This window comes from Zalophus californianus, chromosome 1 (assembly GCF_009762305.2).
Source record: "Zalophus californianus isolate mZalCal1 chromosome 1, mZalCal1.pri.v2, whole genome shotgun sequence".
NCBI lineage: Eukaryota > Metazoa > Chordata > Mammalia > Carnivora > Otariidae > Zalophus > Zalophus californianus.
In genome coordinates this window covers 109,738,369-109,750,821 of record NC_045595.1, presented here as the reverse complement: position 1 = coordinate 109,750,821, position 12,453 = coordinate 109,738,369, and the positions used below count along the sequence as shown (strand labels likewise).

Sequence of the window (12,453 nt, the reverse complement as noted above, 5' to 3'; positions counted from 1 at the left end):
TAACTTCTCTTATCTCTCCCCCCCAAGATATATGTTGGCAATCATCCACTAAGCATATGGTCCACTGATATACATCTAAAGGGTCTCATGACTAAGGTTTTACTAGACAGTAATAAATGCCCTTTTCCTAACAATGGCTAACCCCCTCAAGGTCCTGGAAACCTATAGACTTACAATGCCCCTAATAGACTTATGATGTCCCTAATCCCCCTCCCACCTTGAAAGTATATAATCACCACCCTTCACAACCCTAATGCACCTCTTTCTGCCCATGGGTCCTGCCCCTGTGCTTTAATAAAACCACCTTTTTGCACTGAAGATATCTCAAGAATTCTTTCTTGACCATTTGCTCCAAACCCCAATAGGTCTTCATCATCTATCATTTATTCCTGCTCTTTCAGGTGACTCTGAGAATAGTAAAGATCCCAGCCAGTACCTCACACCGACCTGGTGCATTTGCAAAACCTGCTTTGGAGAATTAACCACATCTGAGGCAAACAAATAATGTGCTAAGAGTTCATCTTCTTCTGGATTTCTCCAGCATCATTTGGTTCCTCACCAAGGTGAAGTTTGTAGGGGGAAGGAAAAATAAATTTCCTTCTACTCTTCTAGGTTCTTGGCTGAGACACACCTGTAATAAAGACAGATTAACAGAAGAAAAACAGAATTTAAGAACGTGTTTACCTCCTGTATACCTGGGAGATACCAAGGAAAACCGAGTAACTCCCCAAAATGGCCTAAGCCATCCCCTTAAATAACATCTCCAGCTAAAGACTAGAAGATGTTGGGGGATGGGGAGGCCAGTTATGAGAAGTTACCCTGAAAAGCCCAGTAAACAAGGGTAAGGTTGTTATGCAGATTTAAATTCATGCCTTCTCCACTGATAAATTTCCAGAGATTTAGAGTCAGATTTAGTTTCCTTGGTACACACACACACAGAAAGAGAGAGAGAGAGAGAGAGAGAGACACCTTTACAAATGGAGATGTCCCTTATAAATGTAAGTTGTTCTTATAAAAGAGTAACTTTTACTTGGTTTTTAGAACTTGCATCTGCAGTTTCTTAAAAATAATCAGCTCAAGGTAATCCTTATGCCAAAGAGCCATATTTTGGGGTGACCTATTTTGCTCCCGTACATTTGCATCTTTGAGACTTGAGTCTCTCCGTGTGTTGTCAGGGACGGTTTGTCCTAAATCCAATGGTTGTATACGGCATTGATTTGAACAGTGACTTTTCAAAGACACAACGTGATTCAGGAAGCCAAGAAACAACAGCACTTCAGAATTCATGGCACCAACGGAATGATTATTACTTAAGCCACCATTACTAGGGATGGCAGATACACTAAGGAGCTCAGCTACTGCTGGGATAGCGGGGGTGGGTATGGCTTCCGGACTCTTCTTTGTGGTGTGGGGAGGAAAAAGTTTTCCTCTACCTTCTTTGGATCCCTGGCTGGGTCTGAAAATGAAACTGATAAAGACAGAGTAACAGGAGAAAAGGATATAAATTGATTTAATGCAAGTTTTATGTGACATGAGAACTTTCATAAGGAAATAAAGACCTGAAGAAACAGATCTCCAGCTATAGGGAAGGCACTTCTCTCAGGAGGATTTTGTGACCAGTTTCAGGGAAGAAGGGCAAGGGAGGGAGATCGGAATGACCTTCCTGCTCCTGCTGTTTTCTCCGACTCCTTCAGCTTAAAATACTCACTCTGCCAAGGTGCCACTTTTGGGATAGTGTGTCCTGAATCCCATCAGTGGTTTGGAGCTTTCCTCATGCCATTACCAATGCAACTATTTCAATGAAGGCAAGTCACAGGAAGAAAGTAATGCAAAAAATTTTTAAGATTTTATTTATTTGAGAGAGAGACAGAGAGCACAAGCAGGGGAAGTGGCAGAAGGAGAGAGAGAAGCAGATGCCTCTGCTGAGTAGGCAGCCCAGTGCAGGACTGGATCCCAGGACCCTGGGATCATGACCTGAGCCGAAAGCAGACGTTTAAGCAACTGAGCCACTCAGGTTCCCAAAGTAATGCAAATTTATAAAAAGACTGAAGAAAATTAAAAGTGCAAGATTAAAAATTAAAATATTAAGAACAGGGGCACCTGGCTGACTGTCAGTAGAGCATGTGACTCTTGATCTTGGGGTCATGAGCTCAAGCCCCACGTTGGGCATAGACCTTACTTTAAAAAAATTAATTAAAAAATTATTAAAAATATTAAGAACAGAACTTTAAAAGGGAAGTAATAAAAAAAGCTTTAAAATGAACTAACTCTACTTCTGTTTCAAGATGGCTGTTGAGCTCATTCTTTTAACTTCCATTCAAATTACATTAAAATATCAAATATTAAATTAGAAAAAATTGGTATCAGTGATAGAAAACAGGGGAAGATGCCATTAATTAGCTAGATAGTTTTGCAAACCATGATGAAGTGGAATTGGATTGAGATACGATTCCACGGTTCAGTAGTCTTCAGGAAAGAAGGTGATGTTCAGCCAGGAATTAAGTCAATGCCCTAGTTTGGGATCTCTGAATGATATGAATTCCTTTTGGTCTGGGCAGAGTAATTCTTCATGATTTGGAAGTGTAAGGCCAAATGTCAAATCACCCAGTACCTAATGTGGAGGGAAAATAGGATGTCAGGAGTTCATAGTATATATCTTATTCAGCCAGACAAGGATAATGTTGTCTCCCAGTCCTGCAGTGTGTGAATTTCTTGGTCAGTCCTGTCTGGATTTTCCATCTCTGCTCTCCAGAAGATTTTTCCTTATCCTCCACAGCTCTTCAAAGGCTCATCCATTAGGGAGGATCTACCCTTTGAGGGCTGGACTTTAGTAGCTCCTTTTTGTTGATGTCGGTTCGTGGTCAAAGGGTTCAGCAATCACAGGCCTTTTTTTCTCCCAGAGACTTGATCTGTTTGCTCTGAGATCTATCAATTTGCTGGACAGAAGGCGTGCACTGTTGACCACACTTGTTTCTATTCTAAGCACTACTGCTTTGCTGCTTCATTTTTTTTTTTTTAAGATTTTATTTATTTATTTGACAGAGAGAGACACAGCGGGAGAGGGAACACAAGCAGGGGGAGCAGGAGAGGGATAAGCAGGCTTCCCGCCGAGCAGGGAGCCCGACATGGGGCTCTATCCCAGGACCCTGGGACCATGACCTGAACTGAAGGCAGAAGCTTAACGACTGAGCCACCCAGGCGCCCCTGCTTCTTCATTTTTAAAGGACATACTGGATCAGTGTTTTTCAACTATTGGCGGTGAACTATTAGTGAGGTATGAAGTCAATTTAATGAGTTGCCACCAGCAATTAAAAAAGAAAGAAAAAAAGAACAGAATAGGGGCACCTGGCTGGCTCAGTGGTAGAACATGCAACTCTTGATCTTGGGGTCCTGAGTTCAAGCCCCAAGTTGGGCTAAGAAAAACAGAACAGAATAAAATACATTGAGTGCATTGTACATAGCAAAGATAAGTGTTGTTTTGTTAATTTTTTGCATGTTATAAATATATTTGAATACGTGTACTGGCTTGCAGTGCAAAAGTATATGGGTTACTGAAAAATCACTGCAGGTCTCATTTCCTAGCACTCTTATGAAGAAGCCTGATGAAAAGATTTCCACAACTAAATTGAGGACAAGTAATTCAGACAGAAGTAGAGTTTTTTAAAAAATTGAGGTATTGGGATAATTCTATTTTCTGTTTTGTTTTGGTTATCAAAACATAGCTTGTAGATACTTTAGCAATGAAATTGAAAAATTAGTGCCCTCTTCTGTTCTTCCATAACACTGAACACCTATCTATTTTAGCACTTGTCACATTATATTATAATTATTTATCTGTCTTCTCTCTTTTCCAAAGTAGAATGGATCCTGTAACTCAAACCAAACTTTACAAATATTGGAGCATTGCTGCTTTCTCCACAGCATTTAGTTGTTTCTTGCTCATTGGCAACTCTAGAAATATTTGTTAAATAAAGGTATGAAATAAAGAATGAAGTAGACTGCGGGGCCTGGCTGACTTGGTAGAGCAAGCAACTCGATCTCACGTTTGTAGGTTCAAGCCCCATGTTGGGTGTAGAGATTACTTAAAAAAAAGAGGGGGGGCGCCTGGGTGGCTCAGTCGTTAAGAGTCTGCCTTCTGCTCAGGTCATGATCCCGGGACCCTGGGATCAAGCCCCGCATTGGGCTCCCTGCTCCGCGGGAAGCCTGCTTCTCCCTCTCCCACTCCCGCTGCTTGTGTTCCCTCTCTCGCTGTGTCTCTCTCTGTCAAATAAATAAATAAAATCTTTGAAAAAAAAAAAGAATAAAGTGAACCATTCCTTTTGCCTACTCATTTTGACCAGAACCTATTTTTTCAGTCTCATTTTCCTCTATACATCTTGTGATCCTACACTGTGAAGATTAATTTGCCTTCAGTGGTCTGAAAGAACATTTTAAAAACTTGTCAATTTTGAAAATGATACTTATTTTGGGCAAACCACACCCCCTTGATACATATTTAGTATAAATATTTAAACAAATGCAACAAAAACTAACATGGCTTTTAAAATACAGTTTTTCCTTTTACTATGTTTGTGTGGACAAACCTAAACATTTGTCTCCCGGTTAAAGAAAAAACAGGTGTTAGTAATAAGAGAAGGCATACTCCATTAGGATTCCAAATAGTACAGAAGTAGGAGAATTTTCCTTATGGTGTAAATTGCCTTACCCCCTCCTCAGCTTTCAAAGCTTTAGAAATTGGTTTCTGGCTTACCAGTTTCTTCATTTTCTCTTCACAATACAGTTTGCTCATTTGCATAAACTTTTGTTCAATGTCTATAATAATGATTGCTGTATTACATGACTAATCCACAATTGGATAGATTATGAAGATACGTGTTTCTCTTAGTTATATTATGGGATTCTGAAGGAATTTTTAATGTGCAATATATTCCATAATGAAAATATGTAATCCTAAAGTTTCAATATTATTTCCTGGGTCCGAGAAATTACTTCAGTTATGTTGGTCCTGCCCAGCAGGCTCTGACCATCTTGAAAGTTGTAGATACTGGCTCTGTGGGAGGTCTTTCTGGAACAAAACTCACAAAGCTGAGTTGTGAAGCTCTTAGGAGGCAGGAAATGGAGCTCTGTCCTCTGACACTATTGTTTTCTCTAAAGTACTTTATTCCCTGCCCCCCAACCACCAGGAGAAAACGATGAAACAAGTTGGAGAAAAATAGAAAATGGAATAAGTTCACTTTAATTAGCATGTTTTCTGCCTTTTAAAAAGTACTCATTCTGGGGCCCCTGGTTAGCTCTTTGGGAAGAGCATGCGACTCTTGACCTTGGGGTTGTAAGTGTGACCCCCATTTTGGTGTAGAGATTACCAAAAAAAATACACTTAAAAAAAGTATTCACTTAAAAGAAGGTATTTATTCTGTGGTGGGAACTGAACATCTTTTAAGAAGTATAACTGGGGTATAAGTAAGTCTTAGTTGAATTGAAGGACTTCACCTAGACAGGCACAATTGTATTTTCTCTTCACCCAGCATTGACAGGCTGGATTATTTTGCCAAGGTATTAAAGTAGGGAACCTGGAGTTCAGAATTCCGATATCTAGTCCAAGCTCTTATCTGAGCTTGACAAACAATTTAACCTGTATCTCCTTATTTGTAAGGTGAAAAGTGCATGTGCTTGTAATATATGTATATATATATATATTTTTTTTTTACAATTTTTATTTTTTAAGTAATCTCTACACCCAATGTGGGGCCTGAATCCACAACCCTGATATCAAGACCCACATGTTCCACTGACTGAGCCGGCCAGGTGCCCCTGCTTATAATATTTTTGATATTTCCATATAGAAAGGGGAAACAATTACATAGGCTTGTTCTAGAAAAAATATGAATAGCCCATTTAAATGGAGCACTTCAGGGTGCCTGGGTGGCTCAGTCATTTAAGTGGCAGACTCTTGATTTTGGCTCAGGTCATGGTCTCGGGGTCCCAGGATAGAGCCTCATGTTGGGCTCCCCGCTGGACAGGGAGTCTGCTTCAGGATTCTCTCTTTTCCTCTGCCCCCTGCCCTCTTTCCCGCCCCCCCCCCGTCTTGTGTTCTATCTCTCTCTCAAATAAATAAATAACTCTTTTAAAAAAATGGAGCACTTAAAAATATCTACTGGCGAAGAGTTTAGCCTTAACTTTTTTTTCCTCTGTAGGCCAAATACATTTCAATGTGTAGACTTTGCTAGCATTTAAAAGCTTTAAATAGGTTACCATTAATAATAGTAATTTTTTTACTAAGTAATCTCTACCCCTAATGTGGTGTTCCAACTCACAACCCCAAGATCAAAAGTTGCATGCTCCGCCAACTGAGACAGCCAGGCACCCCTAAAAAAATACTGACATTTTTGAGAGCTCATTTTGTACTAGGCATTTTACTAAGAGCTTCACATGTAGTAGTCTTATTTAGTTATTTTGTAGGCAAGCATTCCTTCCATTAACCAAGATCCCAGAACTGCAAAAATGTGTTAATTTATGAAATTAAGTATTTCAGGGGCACCTGGGTGGCTCAGTCAGTTAAGCATCTGCCTTTGGCTCAGGTCATGATCCCAGGGTCCTGGGATCGAGTCCCACATCGGGCGTCTTTCTTAGCGGGGAGCCTGCTTCTCCCTCTCCCTCTGTTGCTCCCCCTGCTTGTGCTTTCTCTCTCTCTCTCTGACAAATAAATAAAATCTTTAAAAAAAAAACAATTTCAGTGAATTCCTCACATTCCTGAAGAGATAAATGATTATCACAGTATTTTTTTTTAAAGATTTTATTTATTTGTTTGAGAGACAGAGAGAATGAGAGAGAAAGCACATGAGATGGGGGGAGGGTCCGAGGGAGAAGCAGACTCCCCGCTGAGCAGGGAGCCCGATGCGGGACTCGATCCCGGGACTCCAGGATCATGACCTGAGCCGAAGGCAGTCGCCCAACCAACTGAGCCACCCAGGCGCCCTGATTATCACAGTATTAATAATTGTTAAAACTGGGTGACCGATATGTAGGGCTTCATTATACTATTTTACTTTTGTTTACATATGAAAAATTTTGTGACAAAAAGTGAAAGACACAAATATGAAGCAACTCTTCCCAAGATCAGCCATCCTGCTTATGTTCCTTTCTCTCTGTTTTCACCTTAGTATGACAGTTGCCTACATATGGGGATGAATGTTTCTCTAGCTGGGGAGGGAAAGATTGGTGGCATTATACTGCGACCCATCTCCCCAGTTCTTCCTAATGGACACAGGAAATTTCTTTTCTCACTTTTTTTTAAATCTCTGTCATACACATAGGAATCTATACAAAAGTGTTAATGGCTTTCTTTGGTGGCAGTTTCAATGGCACAGGTGGGGACCTTTGCTCATTTTATCTACCAGAATCCATTCCTACCCTCATTTGGGAAGAGCAGTTTCCTTCCTATGGGGACCAAATCCTCCCTGACTCCTTATAGTTCTGGTGGGGGCTGCTACTCAAAGTACCCCACCTCTTGGCTATGGGGTTAGGTGTATATCAGAGACTGGCTATACATACACACTCTACTTGTCGTTGACCACATTAATTGACCTATGGATGGACACATGACCTGACCAGGTCAATTAGGATCCTTTCCTACAACCTTATTTACAGATGGTAAAACCAAAAAAAAAAAAAAAAAAAAAAAAAAAGCCTCTCTTTTCCCTGCGATCACTAGCTGAGATCATGGAGCTGTCCTTGGTAATGCTTTCTCCACCCACCACCCTATAGAAGAAGCTCATATATAATAGGAAAGAATAAGGTTGAAACATTGAAAAAAGCAGGGAGAGAAAGGGTAGGATCAAAAGTGAGAATGAATGTGGGAAAGAAATGATGATTCTGAATTCCTGGATCTAGTCATTCCTGAAGCCTTTATTCCTTCCTCTGTTGTAAGGTGGGAGTCAGTACACTGGCTACTTTCCTCCGGTTAGTTTGAGTTGGGGTTTTCTTATTTGTATCTAAAAGTAAGGCCATGGGGAGAGCTACTGCTCTGTACTTCAGGAGTACAATCTGAATTCCAGCTAAGAATTACCATCCAGCGTAGTGTCTGGTACATGGCAAGTACTCAAGAAATAAGTTGGGAGAGATATAACTCATCCTTGATAATTGCTAAGCTCTTTGGTTATTCTTGTGACTTTTTGGTGCCTTGAGTAAAATAGAGATAATATTCATCTTCACTTTCTTGCTTTCTGGATGTAACTTGAAGATTATTGCTGATTAAATTCGACTATCGACTATTTTTGCAACTGAAAGCACCATTTTTGCACAGCTAAAAAAATCGACTTTCAACACCGATTCTTAGTGCAGTTTTCTAAGAAACCCGTTATGATGTGCAGCACAGCGGGCCCTCCTCAAAGCACATCAATCATCTTACCAGCTATCAGGCACCCTTTACAGGATTTTCTGTGATCCTGGTGTCAGCGCACATTCAGTATCAAGGCAGAGGTGATATGTGGAAATCTGGCAGCTATTTAGAAGGGAGGCCAGGCAGTGCTGTGCCAGTATAATTAATGAGAGTCATCGCTCTGGAAGCCAGGGGAGAGTGGGGGCGGGGAAGGATGTCTTTCACCAGTAAATGGCATTTAAGAAAAATCGGTGCTTTCATAGCCCTTTTACTGCACAGAGGAGATTAAGTCAAAGGACTGCTGTAAAGGGCTTTCCGTAACTCGCTGCACAGATGGAGGTCCCCGGGTACGGGGAAGCAAGGAAGATTCAACCCCAGACTTTTCAGCAGGGCTGATTTCAACCTTGAATTGAGCTGCCAGCAGGAGTCCCTTATACTGGGAAAAGGGGTAAATCCTACAAAAAGATTGTAGTTTAGGTGACCAAGAGACCATTCAAAAAAGGTACTGCTATATAGGACTTTTGTTCTACCTGCCCAAAGAACTGTTCATCTAGATCCCATTTTTTCCAATTCCCTTATACGCAGTGAAGGAAGGGGGTATTATTTGTTTTGTTTTTCTATTGACTATTCGGTAACCATGGAAGGGTTTGTGTAACCTAGAGAGGCTGTTTACTACCCACTGTCTAATCCCTTTGTTATCATTCCCTCTGTTACCAGCAGGGAAAAATAGTTCTGTCTGCCTTCTAAACACTTAGCAATGTAACAATATTTTCTTGGTTTTAGTTAGTGATTTTTCTCTGATTAATGGTGTTAAAAAAAAAAAAAGCTCAGAGGGAAAAGATACCTTAAAAGATTTATGGATCTATCCATATGTCCTAAACGCTTAAGACCATGATTAAGTATGATTCACATGAAGGGAGGGAGAAGGGCCTGGAGATGGGGTTTTAGGTGTTATCTGTAATGCTTAACTTAAAAAAGAAGGGGTAGGAAGCAATAGTATTATATGGGTATTTGCCTTGATTTCGGTAGGTTTGAAATATCGCATAGTGAAAAAGTTTTGAAGTTCATACAATTATGGAAATTGATTAAAACTTTCAAAATAAAGACTGCATAACAAATAAGTGCTCTTGTTGTGAGCTTTGTGTCTGAGCTTATTTTAACACGTGCATCTGTGGTTTTTCAGGTATAAGAAAGACCAACACAGGAGGTTTGGAGTGGGTAACTTCTGTGGTGGCATGAGGCGTTGTCTTAGTGTGTCGCTCTCTCTCTTATTCTCTCTTGTTGGCCTTCCTATTCACCATGGAGATTACCAGCAAAACAAAGCTCTAAAAAGCAAACGTTTGTGTGCAAAGCAAGAAGCAGTTTGGGGGTAGAAGAGTAGTTACCTGTTTAATTTCTTATAAATTGAGGATTTTTGTACAGGCATGTTAAAAGAAAAATAGGGAGCTTTCTTTCTTTGGAGCCTAAGGACCTTATATATCTTTTCCCAAAGTGAATTTTTCCTGGTACCCTGACATGAAGAAATTCAAGTGACTATTCTGGTGGCTTTTTCCTTTTTTTCCTTTTTTTTGAGCGTCCAGGATTGCTTTCAGGATAAAGTTTCTTCTTGCCCATGGTGCTTTGCTGTGACATTGTAATTGCCTCTGTTGAATTGAATAATACAAATGGGTTGTTTCTATGGTATCGGCTAAGTGGGATGAAAAGGTGAAACCCTAGATCTTGCGCTGAGAGGTCACGGTGCTACCACCCCCCACACTAACTGTCCGTCAAAGCGGACGGGCAGCCCGGCCCGGGTCTCCTAGCTCGAGCACTCATTTGTAACTTCCTGAGCAAATTCACGCATGAAAAAGAAAATGACTTTAGTTTATGTTGTCACTAAGCCCAGAAAATCCCTGCCAACCCTATCCTGCCAGCTTTTCTAGGACCTTCTTATTGGTGGAGAATTTTAAACTGAAGGTGAGTGAGGAGCAGAGTCTCGAAGTCCCTCCCAGCCAGGCTTTGAACTAACAATAGGGCAGGTTGAATGAAGGCTGATAAATGCAAATCCTGGAATCTTGAGACCGGATCACACGGTGGCTGCCTAGGCCGGCGGTTGTCAGCCTTCCCGCCGCCGCACCAACCTGGTCAATGAGCACGTCTTTGCGCCCAGTAGATCTCGTCGTTTCCGTACTATTTGAGTGCCTACTGTGTGCAGGCTTTCCTCCCCCGTGGCTGTGCTCTTACTCACCGCAGGTTGGACGCTGAAGTCTGCCAGCCATTAAATTAATTTGATTGCACAATTGACCCGTTAACATGTAGGAGAAGCATCTGGAAGAAGAGACGGCGGGCGAAATAAGAGTGTTACCTACACTCCTCCCTCTTGCTCAGTCTTAGCTGAACTTTACTCAAGGCAGATCTCCTTGATTATAACAGCATAATAAGTGCTAGTTTCTTAGAATGGCAAGAGAAGGTGACATAAGATGGGCGGTTCGAGATTTTCTTTAAGGTGTGGTTCCGACACTTTTTTTACTTTAGTGCAAGCTGCAAACCGTTCCCATTCTCTGCTCTCTCACTTCCAACTTTATTTCTCCAAACTTCTTTATCCTACAACCATGGAGGCTCTTGGGAACACAGCCTAAAACGGAGTGTCCCTGGGTTTGGGGAAGCTTTGAAACCTACGCGGGAGAAAAGAAGACTTTATTCTCAGAGCTTCTGGCTTTTGCCTGCCAGAGAGACTCGCAAGGGCGCGTGGCCCAGGGGTCCAGGTCCAGCCCTCGGGCCCCCTACCCCTGGCGGGCTGGGGCCCTTGGAGGCGGTGGGAGCTCCAGTCCACTCTCTCTGGCTCCAGTTCCTGATTTCCTCGGGAGCTGCGGGGCTGGGAGGGAGGGGGCTCCAGTATGAGCGTAAGGATTTGAATGAGAAAGCAGGTTGTGGCGGCGGCGCCCAGCTCTTCCCAGCGCGTCCCGGGGGCTTCTGCTGGCTGTGGGGAGAAGTGCGCTTCTGGGGGGCTTTTCTGGCCCTCGACAGGTCTTTCGACTTGGGAGTCACAGGGGCCCACAACTCATCACCCCAGCACTTTGGAGGTTGCTCCTGTGCCAAGGACTCCCAGGAATCCTTCAACTGCTGAACACTCAAAGTTGGGCAGGTCAGTGCTTTGGGGGGGAACTAGGCGGAACGAGAAACGGAACCTGGTAGACCAGACCAGGTGTGCAAAAGAGCAGGTGGCCCGAGTTCCTCTCTCCTGTCCCCGGCTCTTTAGGACTGTGTCAGTATTGTTGTGCGTGGGGAACCCCCCTGTGCGGAGAACTGGACCACCGCTGGTCGTGTGTGTGTGTGTGTGTGTGTGTGTGTGTGTGTGTGTGTGTGTGTGTGTGTGTGTGTGTGTGTGTGTGTGTGTGTGTGTGTGTGTGTGTGTGTGTGTGTGTGTGTGTGTGTGTGTGTGTGTGTGTGTGTGTGTGTGTGTGTGTGGTGGGTGTCTCGTAATTCATAAGATGTGGGTATGCGTGTGCCCGCACCAGAATTTAATTCGCGAGTCGCCCGTAGTGGTGAGCGGGGTTTCGCCCGTTGGAGGGTGAAGCTTTGCTGCAAGATGCTTCACCCACACGCGGGGTCCCAGGAACCCGTCTCTGACCTCCCCACAGCTCCGAGAGAGCAGGTCCGCGTTTCCCAGCAAGGGGAGTGCGGTGTCCATTACACTTGGGGAGTCTCACGGCTCTTCCTGCGCTCAGTGACCCCACTCAGGACCCTCTCGGAGAAGACCGGGTACGTTCAGCGCCAGGAGGATTTACTCCATTACCCTTTCCTGGAATAAACGAGAGCACCAGAGCGACGCCGAGCGGGGCGGTGGGGGCAAGTCCCGGCCGCGCGGCGTCGCTCTCTGCGCCTGCGCCAGGTTCCCATGGCGACGGCGCCGCAAGTCCGAGATGCCACCCGGTTCGCCCCTAAGCCCAGTCCCCTGTTGAGCGTTGCGGGCGAGAGCCCCTTCTCTCCTCCTCCTTTTCTTTGTTATTTGTAACTCGGGATGAGTTTATGATTTCATTTTTACGTTAGCAGTTCAGCATTAAAACAATAACCAGCTAAACTGAAATGGAAGACTG

General features: G+C 43.1%; 1 protein-coding gene across 4 annotated transcripts in view; it reads left to right on the top strand.

Annotated features, from left to right (window-relative positions):
* The first annotated feature begins 11,292 nt into the window (after positions 1 to 11,292).
* Positions 11,293 to 12,453, top strand: part of PLCH1 (phospholipase C eta 1) — a 201,259-nt gene continuing 200,098 nt past the window's right edge. For 2 of the 4 annotated variants that reach the window (XM_027586973.2, XM_027586971.2), the window contains exon 1: positions 11,293 to 11,501. The gene's annotated coding sequence lies outside the window, so the exon portion shown is untranslated. The remainder of the gene's footprint in view (positions 11,502 to 12,453) is intronic. The other 2 variants (XM_027586976.2, XM_027586975.2) reach the window with 1 other exon arrangement.